We start from the raw sequence: 19352 nt of genomic DNA, 5'->3' as shown, positions 1-19352 counted from the left end.
TTCGGAGCAGCAATTAAAATCAGTTTAGCTCCCCGTGTACAAACACAAACACACATACACACACACACACAAACACACACACACACACACTCTGGCCTTCAACAGCAGTGAGTATGAGACAGACATGTATTAGAGGAAGGAAGGTTCTATTATTAGGCCACAGTCTCTATGACACGTCACTCCATGACCATCACCCACTGATTTACAGCTCTCCCCTCTGATAGGACTAGAGCAAACCAGAACCTTTTCCTTTATTTGACATGTTCTTCAAGATAAATATGGACCTCAATGTGACCCTACAGTGTGACCGATACTGTCAACCTCATTTTCAAACTTTGCTGTGGACACAGCCAAACAACGGAAGTGTTGGATTCGACTTCCACTTTACTTCCCTACTGCAGCAGTGCGCTGGTGGCAAACTAGACAGTCAATTATTAGAAATAGTTATTTGTAATATATATTTCTAGAATAAAAGTCAAGTAAACAAGTGTATGTGTATTAAGTTTGTTAACATTAGCTAGACCTACTTGTAGGCTAGTTCTGTTGTGATAATAATGTTTGCTAGACCTACTTATAGATTAGTTCTGTTGTGATAATAATGTTTGCTAGATCTACTAATAGGCTCGTTCTGTTGTGATAATAATGTTTGCTAGACCTACTTATAGATTAGTTCTGTTGTGATAATAATGTTTGCTAGATCTACGAGTAGGCTAGTTCTGTTGTGATAATAATGTTTGCTAGACCTACTTATAGATTAGTTCTGTTGTGATAATAATGTTTGCTAGATCTACTAATAGGCTCGTTCTGTTGTGATAATAATGTTTGCTAGACCTACTTATAGATTAGTTCTGTTGTGATAATAATGTTTGCTAGATCTACGAGTAGGCTAGTTCTGTTGTGATAATAATGTTTGCTAGACCTACTTATAGATTAGTCCTGTTGTGATAATAATGTTTGCTAGATCTACGAGTAGGCTAGTTCTGTTGTGATAATAATGTTTGCTAGATCTACTAGTAGGCTAGTTCTGTTGGGATAATAATGTTTGCTAGATCTACTAGTAGGCTAGTTCTGTTGTGATAATAATGTTTGCTAGACATAGTTCTGTTGTGATAATAATGTTTGCTAGATCTACTAATAGGCTAGTTCTGTTGTGATAATAATGTTTGCTAGATCTACGAGTAGGCTAGTTCTGTTGTGAAAATAATGTTTGCTAGATCTAGTTCTGTTGTGATAATAATGTTTGCTAGATCTACTAGTAGGCTCGTTCTGTTGTGATAATAATGTTTGCTAGACCTAGTTCTGTTGTGATAATAATGTTTGCTAGACCAACTAGTAGGCTAGAACTGTTGTGATAATAATGTTAGCTAGATCTACTAGTAGGCTAGTTCTGTTGTGATAATAATGTTTGCTAGATCTACTAGTAAGCTAGTTCTGTTGTGATAATAATGTTTGCTAGATCTAGTTCTGTTGTGATAATAATGTTTGCTAGATCTACTAGTAAGCTAGTTCTGTTGTGATAATAATGTTCGCTAGATCTAGTTCTGTTGTGATAATAATGTTTGCTAGACCTACTTATAGATTAGTTCTGTTGTGATAATAATGTTTGCTAGATCTACTAGTAGGCTAGTTCTGTTGTGATAATAATGTTTGCTAGATCTAGTTCTGTTGTGATAATAATGTTTGCTAGATCTACTAGTAAGCTAGTTCTGTTGTGATAATAATGTTTGCTAGACCTACTTATAGATTAGTTCTGTTGTGTTAATAATGTTTGCTAGATCTACTAGTAGGCTAGTTCTGTTGTGATAATAATGTTTGCTAGATCTAGTTCTGTTGTGATAATAATGTTTGCTAGATCTACTAGTAGGCTAGTTCTGTTGTGATAATAATGTTTGCTAGATCTACTAGTAGGCTAGTTCTGTTGTGATAATAATGTTTGCTAGACATAGTTCTGTTGTGATAATAATGTTTGCTAGATCTACTAGTAGGCTCGTTCTGTTGTGATAATAATGTTTGCTAGACCTAGTTCTGTTGTGATAATAATGTTTGCTAGACCTACTAGTAGGCTAGATCTGTTGTGATAATAATGTTAGCTAGATCTACTAGTAGGCTAGTTCTGTTGTGATAATAATGTTTGCTAGATCTACTAGTAGGCTAGTTCTGTTGTGATAATAATGTTTGCTAGATCTAGTTCTGTTGTGATAATAATGTTTGCTAGATCTACTAGTAGGCTAGTTCTGTTGTGATAATAATGTTTGCTAGATCTAGTTCTGTTGTGATAATAATGTTTGCTAGACCTACTTATAGATTAGTTCTGTTGTGTTAATAATGTTTGCTAGATCTACTAGTAGGCTAGTTCTGTTGTGATAATAATGTTTGCTAGATCTAGTTCTGTTGTGATAATAATGTTTGCTAGATCTACTAGTAGGCTAGTTCTGTTGTGATAATAATGTTTGCTAGATCTACTAGTAGGCTAGTTCTGTTGTGATAATAATGTTTGCTAGACATAGTTCTGTTGTGATAATAATGTTTGCTAGATCTACTAGTAGGCTCGTTCTGTTGTGATAATAATGTTTGCTAGACCTAGTTCTGTTGTGATAATAATGTTTGCTAGACCTACTAGTAGGCTAGATCTGTTGTGATAATAATGTTAGCTAGATCTACTAGTAGGCTAGTTCTGTTGTGATAATAATGTTTGCTAGATCTACTAGTAGGCTAGTTCTGTTGTGATAATAATGTTTGCTAGATCTAGTTCTGTTGTGATAATAATGTTTGCTAGATCTACTAGTAGGCTAGTTCTGTTGTGATAATAATGTTTGCTAGATCTAGTTCTGTTGTGATAATAATGTTTGCTAGACCTACTTATAGATTAGTTCTGTTGTGTTAATAATGTTTGCTAGATCTACTAGTAGGCTAGTTCTGTTGTGATAATAATGTTTGCTAGATCTAGTTCTGTTGTGATAATAATGTTTGCTAGATCTACTAGTAGGCTAGTTCTGTTGTGATAATAATGTTTGCTAGATCTACTAGTAGGCTCGTTCTGTTGTGATAATAATGTTTGCTAGACCTAGTTCTGTTGTGATAATAATGTTTGCTAGACCAACTAGTAGGCTAGAACTGTTGTGATAATAATGTTAGCTAGATCTACTAGTAGGCTAGTTCTGTTGTGATAATAATGTTTGCTAGATCTACTAGTAAGCTAGTTCTGTTGTGATAATAATGTTTGCTAGATCTAGTTCTGTTGTGATAATAATGTTTGCTAGATCTACTAGTAAGCTAGTTCTGTTGTGATAATAATGTTCGCTAGATCTAGTTCTGTTGTGATAATAATGTTTGCTAGACCTACTTATAGATTAGTTCTGTTGTGATAATAATGTTTGCTAGATCTACTAGTAGGCTAGTTCTGTTGTGATAATAATCTTTGCTAGATCTAGTTCTGTTGTGATAATAATGTTTGCTAGATCTACTAGTAAGCTAGTTCTGTTGTGATAATAATGTTTGCTAGACCTACTTATAGATTAGTTCTGTTGTGTTAATAATGTTTGCTAGATCTACTAGTAGGCTAGTTCTGTTGTGATAATAATGTTTGCTAGATCTAGTTCTGTTGTGATAATAATGTTTGCTAGATCTACTAGTAGGCTAGTTCTGTTGTGATAATAATGTTTGCTAGATCTACTAGTAGGCTAGTTCTGTTGTGATAATAATGTTTGCTAGACATAGTTCTGTTGTGATAATAATGTTTGCTAGATCTACTAGTAGGCTCGTTCTGTTGTGATAATAATGTTTGCTAGACCTAGTTCTGTTGTGATAATAATGTTTGCTAGACCTACTAGTAGGCTAGATCTGTTGTGATAATAATGTTAGCTAGATCTACTAGTAGGCTAGTTCTGTTGTGATAATAATGTTTGCTAGATCTACTAGTAGGCTAGTTCTGTTGTGATAATAATGTTTGCTAGATCTAGTTCTGTTGTGATAATAATGTTTGCTAGATCTACTAGTAGGCTAGTTCTGTTGTGATAATAATGTTTGCTAGATCTAGTTCTGTTGTGATAATAATGTTTGCTAGACCTACTTATAGATTAGTTCTGTTGTGTTAATAATGTTTGCTAGATCTACTAGTAGGCTAGTTCTGTTGTGATAATAATGTTTGCTAGATCTAGTTCTGTTGTGATAATAATGTTTGCTAGATCTACTAGTAGGCTAGTTCTGTTGTGATAATAATGTTTGCTAGATCTACTAGTAGGCTAGTTCTGTTGTGATAATAATGTTTGCTAGACATAGTTCTGTTGTGATAATAATGTTTGCTAGATCTACTAGTAGGCTCGTTCTGTTGTGATAATAATGTTTGCTAGACCTAGTTCTGTTGTGATATTAATGTTTGCTAGACCTACTAGTAGGCTAGATCTGTTGTGATAATAATGTTTGCTAGACCTACTTATAGATTAGTTCTGTTGTGATAATAATGTTTGCTAGATCTACTAATAGGCTCGTTCTGTTGTGATAATAATGTTTGCTAGACCTACTTATAGATTAGTTCTGTTGTGATAATAATGTTTGCTAGATCTACGAGTAGGCTAGTTCTGTTGTGATAATAATGTTTGCTAGACCTACTTATAGATTAGTTCTGTTGTGATAATAATGTTTGCTAGATCTACGAGTAGGCTAGTTCTGTTGTGATAATAATGTTTGCTAGATCTACTAGTAGGCTAGTTCTGTTGTGATAATAATGTTTGCTAGATCTACTAGTAGGTTAGTTCTGTTGTGATAATAATGTTTGCTAGACATAGTTCTGTTGTGATAATAATGTTTGCTAGATCTACTAATAGGCTAGTTCTGTTGTGATAATAATGTTTGCTAGATCTACGAGTAGGCTAGTTCTGTTGTGAAAATAATGTTTGCTAGATCTAGTTCTGTTGTGATAATAATGTTTGCTAGATCTACTAGTAGGCTCGTTCTGTTGTGATAATAATGTTTGCTAGACCTAGTTCTGTTGTGATAATAATGTTTGCTAGACCAACTAGTAGGCTAGAACTGTTGTGATAATAATGTTAGCTAGATCTACTAGTAGGCTAGTTCTGTTGTGATAATAATGTTTGCTAGATCTACTAGTAAGCTAGTTCTGTTGTGATAATAATGTTTGCTAGATCTAGTTCTGTTGTGATAATAATGTTTGCTAGATCTACTAGTAGGCTAGTTCTGTTGTGATAATAATGTTTGCTAGATCTACTAGTAAGCTAGTTCTGTTGTGATAATAATGTTTGCTAGATCTAGTTCTGTTGTGATAATAATGTTTGCTAGATCTACTAATAGGCTAGTTCTGTTGTGATAATAATGTTTGCTAGATCTACGAGTAGGCTAGTTCTGTTGTGAAAATAATGTTTGCTAGATCTAGTTCTGTTGTGATAATAATGTTTGCTAGATCTACTAGTAGGCTCGTTCTGTTGTGATAATAATGTTTGCTAGACCTAGTTCTGTTGTGATAATAATGTTTGCTAGACCTACTAGTAGGCTAGAACTGTTGTGATAATAATGTTAGCTAGATCTACTAGTAGGCTAGTTCTGTTGTGATAATAATGTTTGCTAGATCTACTAGTAAGCTAGTTCTGTTGTGATAATAATGTTTGCTAGATCTAGTTCTGTTGTGATAATAATGTTTGCTAGATCTACTAGTAGGCTAGTTCTGTTGTGATAATAATGTTTGCTAGATCTACTAGTAAGCTAGTTCTGTTGTGATAATAATGTTTGCTAGATCTAGTTCTGTTGTGATAATAATGTTTGCTAGACCTACTTATAGATTAGTTCTGTTGTGATAATAATGTTTGCTAGATCTACTAGTAGGCTAGTTCTGTTGTGATAATAATGTTTGCTAGATCTAGTTCTGTTGTGATAATAATGTTTGCTAGATCTACTAGTAAGCTAGTTCTGTTGTGATAATAATGTTTGCTAGACCTACTTATAGATTAGTTCTGTTGTGATAATAATGTTTGCTAGATCTACTAGTAGGCTAGATCTGTTGTGATAATAATGTTTGCTAGATCTAGTTCTGTTGTGATAATAATGTTTGCTAGATCTACTAGTAGGCTAGTTCTGTTGTGATAATAATGTTTGCTAGATCTACTAGTAGGCTAGTTCTGTTGTGATAATAATGTTTGCTAGATCTACTAGTAAGCTAGTTCTGTTGTGATAATAATGTTTGCTAAATCTAGTTCTGTTGTGATAATAATGTTTGCTAGACCTACTTATAGATTAGTTCTGTTGTGATAATAATGTTTGCTAGATCTACTAGTAGGCTAGTTCTGTTGTGATAATAATGTTTGCTAGATCTAGTTCTGTTGTGATAATAATGTTTGCTAGATCTACTAGTAAGCTAGTTCTGTTGTGATAATAATGTTTGCTAGACCTACTTATAGATTAGTTCTGTTGTGATAATAATGTTTGCTAGATCTACTAGTAGGCTAGTTCTGTTGTGATAATAATGTTTGCTAGATCTAGTTCTGTTGTGATAATAATGTTTGCTAGATCTACTAGTAGGCTAGTTCTGTTGTGATAATAATGTTTGCTCATCTACTAGTAGGCTAGTTCTGTTGTGATAATAATGTTTGCTAGACATAGTTCTGTTGTGATAATAATGTTTGCTAGATCTACTAGTAGGCTCGTTCTGTTGTGATAATAATGTTTGCTAGACCTAGTTCTGTTGTGATATTAATGTTTGCTAGACCTACTAGTAGGCTAGATCTGTTGTGATAATAATGTTTGCTAGACCTACTTATAGATTAGTTCTGTTGTGATAATAATGTTTGCTAGATCTACTAATAGGCTCGTTCTGTTGTGATAATAATGTTTGCTAGACCTACTTATAGATTAGTTCTGTTGTGATAATAATGTTTGCTAGATCTACGAGTAGGCTAGTTCTGTTGTGATAATAATGTTTGCTAGACCTACTTATAGATTAGTTCTGTTGTGATAATAATGTTTGCTAGATCTACTAGTAGGCTAGTTCTGTTGTGATAATAATGTTTGCTAGATCTACTAGTAGGCTAGTTCTGTTGTGATAATAATGTTTGCTAGATCTACTAGTAGGCTAGTTCTGTTGTGATAATAATGTTTGCTAGACATAGTTCTGTTGTGATAATAATGTTTGCTAGATCTACTAATAGGCTAGTTCTGTTGTGATAATAATGTTTGCTAGATCTACGAGTAGGCTAGTTCTGTTGTGAAAATAATGTTTGCTAGATCTAGTTCTGTTGTGATAATAATGTTTGCTAGATCTACTAGTAGGCTCGTTCTGTTGTGATAATAATGTTTGCTAGACCTAGTTCTGTTGTGATAATAATGTTTGCTAGACCAACTAGTAGGCTAGAACTGTTGTGATAATAATGTTAGCTAGATCTACTAGTAGGCTAGTTCTGTTGTGATAATAATGTTTGCTAGATCTAGTTCTGTTGTGATAATAATGTTTGCTAGATCTACTAGTAGGCTAGTTCTGTTGTGATAATATTGTTTGCTAGATCTACTAGTAAGCTAGTTCTGTTGTGATAATAATGTTTGCTAGATCTAGTTCTGTTGTGATAATAATGTTTGCTAGATCTACTAATAGGCTAGTTCTGTTGTGATAATAATGTTTGCTAGATCTACGAGTAGGCTAGTTCTGTTGTGAAAATAATGTTTACTAGATCTAGTTCTGTTGTGATAATAATGTTTGCTAGATCTACTAGTAGGCTCGTTCTGTTGTGATAATAATGTTTGCTAGACCTAGTTCTGTTGTGATAATAATGTTTGCTAGACCTACTAGTAGGCTAGAACTGTTGTGATAATAATGTTAGCTAGATCTACTAGTAGGCTAGTTCTGTTGTGATAATAATGTTTGCTAGATCTACTAGTAAGCTAGTTCTGTTGTGATAATAATGTTTGCTAGATCTAGTTCTGTTGTGATAATAATGTTTGCTAGATCTACTAGTAGGCTAGTTCTGTTGTGATAATAATGTTTGCTAGATCTACTAGTAAGCTAGTTCTGTTGTGATAATAATGTTTGCTAGATCTAGTTCTGTTGTGATAATAATGTTTGCTAGACCTACTTATAGATTAGTTCTGTTGTGATAATAATGTTTGCTAGATCTACTAGTAGGCTAGTTCTGTTGTGATAATAATGTTTGCTAGATCTAGTTCTGTTGTGATAATAATGTTTGCTAGATCTACTAGTAAGCTAGTTCTGTTGTGATAATAATGTTTGCTAGACCTACTTATAGATTAGTTCTGTTGTGATAATAATGTTTGCTAGATCTACTAGTAGGCTAGTTCTGTTGTGATAATAATGTTTGCTAGATCTAGTTCTGTTGTGATAATAATGTTTGCTAGATCTACTAGTAGGCTAGTTCTGTTGTGATAATAATGTTTGCTAGATCTACTAGTAGGCTAGTTCTGTTGTGATAATAATGTTTGCTAGACATAGTTCTGTTGTGATAATAATGTTTGCTAGATCTACTAGTAGGCTCGTTCTGTTGTGATAATAATGTTTGCTAGACCTAGTTCTGTTGTGATAATAATGTTTGCTAGACCTACTAGTAGGCTAGATCTGTTGTGATAATAATGTTTGCTAGACCTACTTATAGATTAGTTCTGTTGTGATAATAATGTTTGCTAGATCTACTAATAGGCTCGTTCTGTTGTGATAATAATGTTTGCTAGACCTACTTATAGATTAGTTCTGTTGTGATAATAATGTTTGCTAGATCTACGAGTAGGCTAGTTCTGTTGTGATAATAATGTTTGCTAGATCTACTAGTAGGCTAGTTCTGTTGGGATAATAATGTTTGCTAGATCTACTAGTAGGCTAGTTCTGTTGTGATAATAATGTTTGCTAGACATAGTTCTGTTGTGATAATAATGTTTGCTAGATCTACTAATAGGCTAGTTCTGTTGTGATAATAATGTTTGCTAGATCTACGAGTAGGCTAGTTCTGTTGTGAAAATAATGTTTGCTAGATCTAGTTCTGTTGTGATAATAATGTTTGCTAGATCTACTAGTAGGCTCGTTCTGTTGTGATAATAATGTTTGCTAGACCTAGTTCTGTTGTGATAATAATGTTTGCTAGACCAACTAGTAGGCTAGAACTGTTGTGATAATAATGTTAGCTAGATCTACTAGTAGGCTAGTTCTGTTGTGATAATAATGTTTGCTAGATCTACTAGTAAGCTAGTTCTGTTGTGATAATAATGTTTGCTAGATCTAGTTCTGTTGTGATAATAATGTTTGCTAGATCTACTAGTAAGCTAGTTCTGTTGTGATAATAATGTTCGCTAGATCTAGTTCTGTTGTGATAATAATGTTTGCTAGACCTACTTATAGATTAGTTCTGTTGTGATAATAATGTTTGCTAGATCTACTAGTAGGCTAGTTCTGTTGTGATAATAATGTTTGCTAGATCTAGTTCTGTTGTGATAATAATGTTTGCTAGATCTACTAGTAAGCTAGTTCTGTTGTGATAATAATGTTTGCTAGACCTACTTATAGATTAGTTCTGTTGTGTTAATAATGTTTGCTAGATCTACTAGTAGGCTAGTTCTGTTGTGATAATAATGTTTGCTAGATCTAGTTCTGTTGTGATAATAATGTTTGCTAGATCTACTAGTAGGCTAGTTCTGTTGTGATAATAATGTTTGCTAGATCTACTAGTAGGCTAGTTCTGTTGTGATAATAATGTTTGCTAGACATAGTTCTGTTGTGATAATAATGTTTGCTAGATCTACTAGTAGGCTCGTTCTGTTGTGATAATAATGTTTGCTAGACCTAGTTCTGTTGTGATAATAATGTTTGCTAGACCTACTAGTAGGCTAGATCTGTTGTGATAATAATGTTAGCTAGATCTACTAGTAGGCTAGTTCTGTTGTGATAATAATGTTTGCTAGATCTACTAGTAGGCTAGTTCTGTTGTGATAATAATGTTTGCTAGATCTAGTTCTGTTGTGATAATAATGTTTGCTAGATCTACTAGTAGGCTAGTTCTGTTGTGATAATAATGTTTCCTAGATCTACTAGTAGGCTAGTTCTTTTGTGATAATAATGTTTGCTAGACCTAGTTCTGTTGTGATAATAATGTTTGCTAGATCTACTAGTAGGCTAGTTCTTTTGTGATAATAATGTTTGCTAGATCTAGTTCTGTTGTGATAATAATGTTTGCTAGATCTACTTATAGATTAGTTCTGTTGTGATAATAATGTTTGCTAGACCTAGTTCTGTTGTGATAATAATGTTTGCTAGATCTACTAGTAGGCTAGTTCTGTTGTGATAATAATGTTTCCTAGATCTACTAGTAGGCTAGTTCTTTTGTGATAATAATGTTTGCTAGACCTAGTTCTGTTGTGATAATAATGTTTGCTAGATCTACTAGTAGGCTCGTTCTGTTGTGATAATAATTTTTGCTAGAACTAGTTCTGTTGTGATAATAATGTTTGCTAGATCTACTAGTAGGCTTGTTCTGTTGTGATAATAATGTTTGCTAGACCTGCTAGTAGGCTAGTTCTGTTGTGATAATAATGTTAGCTAGACCTATTGTAGGCTCGTTCTGTTGTGATAATAATGTTTGCTAGACCTACTTATAGATTAGTTCTGTTGTGATAATAATGTTTGCTAGATCTACTAGTAGGCTAGTTCTGTTGTGATAATAATGTTTGCTAGATCTAGTTCTGTTGTGATAATAATGTTTGCTAGATCTACTAGTAGGCTAGTTCTGTTGTGATAATAATGTTTGCTAGGTCTACTAGTAGGCTAGTTCTTTTGTGATAATAATGTTTGCTAGACCTAGTTCTGTTGTGATAATAATGTTTGCTAGATCTACTAGTAGGCTCGTTCTGTTGTGATAATAATGTTTGCTAGACCTAGTTCTGTTGTGATAATAATGTTTGCTAGATCTACTAGTAGGCTCGTTCTGTTGTGATAATAATGTTTGCTAGACCTAGTTCTGTTGTGATAATAATGTTTGCTAGATCTACTAGTAGGCTCGTTCTGTTGTGATAATAATGTTTGCTAGACCTACTAGTAGGCTAGTTCTGCTGTGATAATAATGTTAGCTAGACCTATTGTAGGCTCGTTCTGTTGTGATAATAATGTTTGTTAGATATACTAGTAGGCTAGTTATGTTGTGATAGTAATGTTTGCTACATCTACTAGTAGGCTCGTTCTGTTGTGATAATAATGCTAGCTAGATCTACTAGTAGGCTCGTTCTGTTGTAATAATAATGTTTGCTAGATCCACTACTATTCTAGTTCTTTTGTGATAATAATGTTTGCTAGATCTACTAGTAGGCTAGTTCTGTTGTGATAATAATGTTAGCTAGACCTACTAGTAGGCTAGTTGTCTTGTGATAATACCATTAGTTTTGTTGAGTTGATGAAGGCCCAGGCCATCCACCAATCCCATAATTATAACTATAGTGATTAACTAACTATAGGCTACATAACGATAAAACGTTGGTGAGCATCCACGCTAGAGGAAGGTTTATTGTTTGACCCCTCGTGTCTCAGCCTCCAGTATTTATGCTGCAGTAGTTTATGTGTAGTTCATGTGTCAGGGGGCTAGGGTCAGTCTGTTATATCTGGAGTATTTCTCCTGTCTTATCCTGTGTCCTGTGTGAATGTATGCTCTCTCTAATTCTCTCTTTCTTTCTCTCTTTCTTTCTTTCTTTCTCACTCTCGGAGGACCTGAGCCCTAGGACCATGCCTCAGGACTACCTGGCATGATGAATCCTTGCTGTCCCCAGTCCACCTGGCCGTGCTGCTGCTCCAGTTTCAACTGTTCTGCCTGCGGCTATGGAACCCTGATCTGTTCACCGGACATGCTACCTGTCCCAGACCTGCTGTTTTCAATTCTCTAGAGACAGCAGGAGCGGTAGAGATACTCTCAATGATCGGTTATGAAAAGCCAACTGACATTTACTCCTGAGGTGCTGACTTGTTGCACCCTCGACAACTACTGTGATTATTATTATTTGACCATGCTGATAACTTATGAACATTTGAACATCTTGGCCATGTTCCGTTATAATCTCCACCCGGCACAGCCATTAGAGGACTGGCCACCCCTCATTGCCTGGTTCCTCTCTAGGTTTCTTCCTAAGTTTAGGCCTTTCTAGGGAGTTTTTCCTAGCTACCGTGCTTCTACACCTGCATTGCTTGCTGTTTGGGGTTTTAGGATGGGTTTCTGTACAGCACTTTGATATATCAGCTGATGTACGAAAGGCTTTATAAATAATTTTGATTTGATTTTTATTTTATTTTATCGTCCTTCACCTGTCAATCAACTGATCAACGTAACCTACTGTATGCTGTCTATTAATAAGGAGGTAACACAAGACCATTCATGAGGTCTCTAACACACAAATACTGGTTCACACCATTCATGAGGTCTCTAACACAGAGATACTGGTTCAGACCATTCATGAGGTCTAATACACAGATACTGGTTCACACCATTCATGAGGTCTAATACACAGATACTGGTTCAGACCATTCATGAGGTCTAATACACAGATACTGGTTCACACCATTCATGAGGTCTAATACACAGATACTGGTTCAGACCATTCATGAGGTCTAATACACAGATACTGGTTCAGACCATTCATGAGGTCTCTAACACACAGATACTGGTTCAGACCATTCATGAGGTCTCTAACACAGATACTGGTTCAGACCATTCATGAGGTCTCTAACACAGAGATACTGGTTCACACCATTCATGAGGTCTCTAACACACAGATACTGGTTCACACCATTCATGAGGTCTCTAACACACAGATACTGGTTCACACCATTCATGAGGTCTCTAACACACAGATACTGGTTCAGACCATTCAGTGCTTTCAGGGTATGTTCATTATCATAGTGACAACTGCAAATCATACTTCAATGTACATGTAGGCCTAATGAAGAAGAATACAGTAACTGGTATTTAAATGTAGCGATTCAACAACAAACACTGTTTAGCCTTTGCATCTTTTACAGTATGTCATTGCATCTCCATATCTGTCCTGTGTAACTATTTGCAAATGCAGTGCAACAATGTTGTCATAACAGGACAAAAGTGATCACACCAATGCGCTTTCTCTCCTAAACTTTCCCCAAAATGCATTTTCTATTTCATTTGAATAACCACTCAAAAGCCTGGCATTTAGAATGCATATTTATTTCAAAATAAGTTCATCTAACCTGCCTCATTGGGCAACCTTTTGGATCCGTTATGAGGCTCTTCTCTGCAGTTTAGGCAAACAAGGCTAATGTATCAGATAACAGAAACATGCTACTACAGGGATTTCTAATGGCGCGCATATGAATTATGATAATGCTCGAGCGCGGAGGAAGTTGCATTCATATTTCCCGCATTTGGCTTCAGTATTTTAAAAGCATTCGAAAAATGAGGTGGATAAGAGCGACAGGTATTTTAAGGTGTGTGTTGTTATGTTGAGTTGTATTGAGTTGTATTAGCCCATTATGACATCAGTTTGCTTGCAGGCCTAGTAGTGTCGTATCAGTGTGTCAATAATCAGCTGTTTGCTTGGAGGCCTAGTAGTGCTGTATAGTATCAGTGTGTTAATAATCAGCTGTAGAATCATGGCAGCCCTGCAGCCCAGCCTGCCTCAGTCTTATCAAAGCCTCAGTCAAAGCCATTTAGACACTCATTTAAATCACTTACCAGCCAATAGCGGCTCACTTTATTACAGTGTTTTGGACAGGCCCTCTTTTGTCAGCTAACGTTTTTTGATAGTCTTGCCGATCACAGCTAATAATGTGTCTGATAAGATACGCTCTCTTTAGTGCCTCTCAGCTCAGTCAAACACGAGAGGGATTTTACCCTCCTAGTCATGTCAATACTATCCTTTGTGAGTAACTGTGTCCAAGTCCAAGTCAACACACCTGAGCACCTACAGGGAACTCCTCTACCGCTTCGGGCCGAGGAGCGTGTCCCAAGTGGCACCCTTTTCTCTTTATAGTGCAACTTTTGACCGTTCTATGGGCTGTGTTCAAAAGTAGTGCGCTAAATAGGTAGTAGGGTGCCATTTGGGATAACCCCTATCTCTGCAGGCCAAGATGTTACCCTCCAACCTCCACCCTCAGAACAACAGGCCAGTCTTTGTACCTGCCGTACCCTACTAATGACGGAGCTCTCAACAAGCCCTCCTGACAGCTTGGTGGGACTTTGAAGAATTCATAACGAAGCGTTGCCTTAGATTAACACAGGGGCGGGATGGCTTTGAAGAACTGCTCAGGTAGCAAGGCCCTAATTAAACCTGCCCTATTTTAGTTTAGTTAGTACAGCTCACGTGTTGAGGAGACACGGGTGTGTGTGTGTGTGTGTGTGTGTGTGTGTGTGTGTGTGTGTGTGTGTGTGTGTGTGTGTGTGTGTGTGTGTGTGTGTGTGTGTGTGTGTGTGTGTGTGTGTGTGTGTGTGTGTGTGTGTGGGTGTGTGTGTGTGTGTGTGTGTGTGTTAGAGCTGGGACGATAAACCCGAACCCTATCGATACTGACCAAACCAACCACTTATCATGGACATTTGTCTGATATTGCTAATTACGATAAATAACCTATAGGGCCCTACCAGAGAAATGTGAGGTTTTAAATGAAGTAAGTTTGCTAATATTGGTGATTGTTAATGGGACACTTGATAGCTACAATGTTCAAGTAGTAGTAGTAGTATTAATTAAGGGTAATGTAAAAACGAACTGTGGTGAACATTAATGTAAAAAATGTATTGTTAAATGTATCGTTATCGTGATAATTCTGTCAATTTACCGTGATATGGATTTATTTCCATATCGCCCAACTCTAGCCCCTAATGTGTGTGTGTGTGTGTGTGTGTGTGCGCGTTTGTGCGTGCATAAATAGATGTGTGGGCTCATGAATTAATGTGTGTGTTTACATGTATTTGAGTTAGTATATGTGTCTATGTTAGTGGTAGAAGTATGCATATCAATGTCTTTGGGACAAGGGGAATGACCAGGTCAAATCTGCAGCTGCAGGGGCATGATGGGGCAGTGAGTAATAACCACAGTGTATGTACACCTCAGTGTGACAACAGGTGAGGAGTGAGGAGCAGCCCAGGTGATCCCCTGCACTCCCTATGACCCTCCTACAAACATCTCCCTCACCTTCTACCTACCCACCTACCACCAGCACAGCCCTAACTTGTATGTGAGTGTGCACGTGGTTGTGTGTGATTCAGTATGTGTGTGTGTCACCCCCCTCCCCCCCAGCCCTATCAGCACCCTTACAAAACAATGGGGGAATGTTCCGGCCTGTTACCATTCCTCTGTGACTATCTGATGAAGGAGAGGAGGAGATAATCCAAGCCTGGCCTTATCAGTGGCAGGATCCCATTTCCATATTCAAGCCTTTCTGGGTGATAACAGTCAAGGCCTGATGAATGTGTTGTGATGGCCTGATAGTTGTGGCCTAATGTTGAGTGGAGAGGAGGACAGAATGTGCATCACAAATGGCATCCTATTCCATATGTAGTGCACAACTTTTTACCAGAGTCCTGTGGTCAGTGGTCAAAATAAGGGAATAGGGTGCCATTTAGGACACAGGGCATCTTAAGGAAGGCTAAACGAGAGGAGGGAGAGAGGGAGGATGAGGAAGGAGGAGGAGGGAGGAAGAGAAAGATAGGGAGGAAGAGGAGGGAGGAGGAGGGAGTAAGAGGGAGAGAGGGATGAGGAGGAGGAGGAGGACTGGACAGGGCCGATTAAAAGCTCATTCCAGGAGATGAGGAGAGGTCTGTGATTAATGTGGATAAGTGGCTGGGGTCAGAGCCAGGCCCTTCGCTGCTGACCGCTCTTAAGAGAGGTCATCTCTTCGGCCATCCATCACCCACGCCTCTTCACACACAGGGCTGGGCAGAGGGGAAGTGATGTCTGTACCCTAAAGAAATCTGAAGGGTACTATAGATACACATGCTCATAGATAGTCCTACTTATATGTACTATATATACATAGCACATAAACTTATACAAACACGTAATCGTTCACACCCCAACATATAAGTACAATTGTTTACCCTTCCACTCAAACACCCACACACACAGACACACACACATCCAAAGACACACGCACAAACACACACGCGTGCGCGCGCACACACAGACACATACACACCTCCTTGAAGACAGGCAGGACAGGTCAAGAGATGGAACTGGACACTGGACACTGGGTGGGTGGCACAAAGGGATCATCACTGACCACTTGAAGAGGACATCTGACCTCCATTCTTCACCCTGCCCGGCCTTGTCCTGTCCCCGTGGCCAGACAGACAGACACCAATGCATTATTAATCAGTCTCTCTTTCACTGCCTCTCCTTTATCAGCACGTTGACAATCACCATAGAGCCATCCCTCATTTATCTGGGCAGAAAGGGCCATTATACGTGACAGGACACAGCATGTGTATACAATAACACTGACAGGGCTTCACCTGACAGAGAAGATCTATTCATTTGAAAGGGTTGGCTGGGTTCTGGCTCTGTCCAAGGTAGCCCCATTAGATCAATGACTACTTGGCTGACTAAAAATACCTTTTGTATAGTTATAGTAGCAGTCATAGCAATAGCAGTGAAAAAGTAGGTCTACTCAGTTGTTTTACAACTCAGTAGCCCCATAGCATATACTTGATTGACTAGTTATCTGTAGTGTTCTTATAATAGAAGTCACAGCAGTAAATATAGGTCTACTCAGTATTTCACGAGACGTAATAGTGATTGTGGCTAAAAGTACTATAATATTTATTCAGTGTTTTTCTCCCTACCAGTGTGCTGATGGTATTTGGGGGTGTTGTTGATATCTGTGTTTTGTTATCCTTGGGGACAACACAGAGGTGGCCCCTCTCCTCACTCTCTCCCTGGAGAGGACACACACCACGGGAGCTCTTTAAAAACACATCATATTAAAACACACACACACACACTCTCTTCCCCAGGCCCCTAGCGTTACACTGTAAACAGCTGGCTTGACTGATATTTTATTAATGCTGTTCTTTAATTAGTTGAATTACACACAGACACATCTTTGTGCATATTTTCTCCTGTTTAATAATGAAATAAAAAATCCCAATTGCCATTTATGCATACGTAGAAATCCCTGCCCTCTGGCTTTGAAAGGAGTAATTGTATGGATTTTTGTTGAAGGAGGGCATGCAGCTAACCTACGCTACTCAGTGGTGCCGACTGTGTGGTGAGTCAGTGTGTAGGTGGCTAGGTTTGTTTTACCTGTCTTTGTTATGTTGTCACTCTGTATACAGCTGAAAGCAGGGTGGTGCTATTTGTTACCTTGCCAGGATCATTTACTCACATAATGTGCTGTATTGTTCAATTGTAACATTGTGCTCTATAAAATACTACGTTCATTTGCTGACCTAAGCTGTCTATCCCAGCTGCATGTTTGTAACATTTGCTCTACTTAATGTTTACTTCACAGGATAATGACATAAAAGGGTGTACCGAGTTTTCTCAGACAACATCCATATGTATTTCATCAGACACTTACAGCAGCTATGGGAACAGTAGTGCCATGTTACACCGTGATACACCCTCACCCACATGCCAAGATGCCACCAGATCCACCCAGGAGAGACCAGATTCCTGAAACATAATAACAACACTCCTTAAATGTTCAGGCTTTATTTAGACGCTACAATGAATGGACAGTCAGCAGCAACACTATCTGTCTTATATGTCTCATCATGCAAGTGTTCTGTCAACATCGTTCCTGTGGTGTGTGTGTGTGTGTGTGTGTGTGTGTGTGTGTGTGTGTGTGTGTGTGTGTGTGTGTGTGTGTGTGTGTGTCTGCTCCATTACCATCTGCACCAACCCTGATTTCCAATATGGCCGCCCTACAGGATAGTTAGATTAAGTGGAAATACACGTTGTCAGACACTGATGTTGGGCTGTGATGACAACAGGAGTAAATGAGGTTTCAGAGACCTCATCTAAGTTAAATCAATATGGTGGTTGCTCCTCTTCAGCAGCGGCAGTGAGACAGACGCTTTCTACCTTATCTGTTTCGTTAAAAAAATCAGAATCATTTGTGGATGACAGAGCGAACAGAGAGCTCCTACTTTTAGTGAAGCTGGAAGATGTCTGTCTCCACTCCTCATTACAGAGGGGTTTTGTCTATAGCGCCATCCATTCCAATTCCTACAAAATAAATATCTGCATGTATCTCCTCTCCTGCCCACCTTGTCAGCAGTATCACTCATTACCACAGACTGCTTTAAATGTCAATTACAGGCTAAATGACCCGAGAAACATCTCTCAAGAATGATGTTTCACACACTTTATCGATGGCAATAGCATTACTGCCGATTAGGGGGGTGAAATGTGCTCTTTTTGTAATACAACACAAAGGATTGTAACTGGATCACTGTGGAGCGATTACTAGGCCCGGTCCCTGGACTAGCCTCGCTGCCTGGTGGATAGACTGTGTGTGAGTGTGTACGTGCATGCAAGTCTGTGTGCGTATGTGTGTGTGTACGTGCACGCAAGTATGTGTGCGTATGTGTGTGTGTACGTGCACACAAGTGTGTGTGTGTGTTTGTGTGTTTGTGTGTGGACGCGCGCGTGTGCCTGCATTCCACTGTGTATGTGTGTGGATTCGTATGTGCATGTGTGCGTGTGTGTCTCTGCTAGACTGGAAACATCCCAGAATGCCCTTATCTCAGTCCAGTCGACCCAGAGTGGGGCTGGAGTTACACCCTGAGCAGGAGAGTTTGGAATGATAATGTGGTTTCACTAAATAGCCTGACTGAAAGGTCAGCTTCCACAGGGCCTCCTGCAAGACAATACGGGCCCAGCATTGGAAATAGATTGACTATTTATTGAGTGAGGATAAAACCGTGGAACACATAGGCATCTGACACTTCATTGGAACCTGTCCGTTTCTCTTTTTTCAACACAGACAGTGAGAGGGATGCAGAGTGAGAGGCACACAAACACACACACACACACACTCCACTGCACTGACTGAATCAGTAACCAGTCAGCTACATCACTACTGATCCTCATAGCCATCCCCTTAACAGAGTGGTATGTTAAAACAAATGAGTGCATGGAGCCATGGGAGTCTCCTCTCTGAATACGGGCTAGCTGCCTGCCTGCCTGCCCAACAGATACCATGACAATTCAGTGAAACACAAACAGATAACACTCCCTAAGACTAGACTACATTCTGCCCTGGAGGAAAAAAGAAAAAAACAAAGGAAGAACAGCAATAACAAAAAGCTGTCCAATCCCTGCTGTCTTACTAAGCAGTATTAGAGTGCGAGCCAAAGTCAACTCCTTGATTCTTGGAATAAATACAATCAGCTCCAGTAGCA

The sequence above is a fragment of the Oncorhynchus mykiss genome, chromosome 6, assembly GCF_057628025.1.
Source record: "Oncorhynchus mykiss isolate SJ-2025 chromosome 6, ASM5762802v1, whole genome shotgun sequence".
Classification (NCBI taxonomy): domain Eukaryota; kingdom Metazoa; phylum Chordata; class Actinopteri; order Salmoniformes; family Salmonidae; genus Oncorhynchus; species Oncorhynchus mykiss.
The sequence above is the reverse complement of the archived record's forward strand: the minus strand, read 5'-3'. Positions refer to the sequence as shown.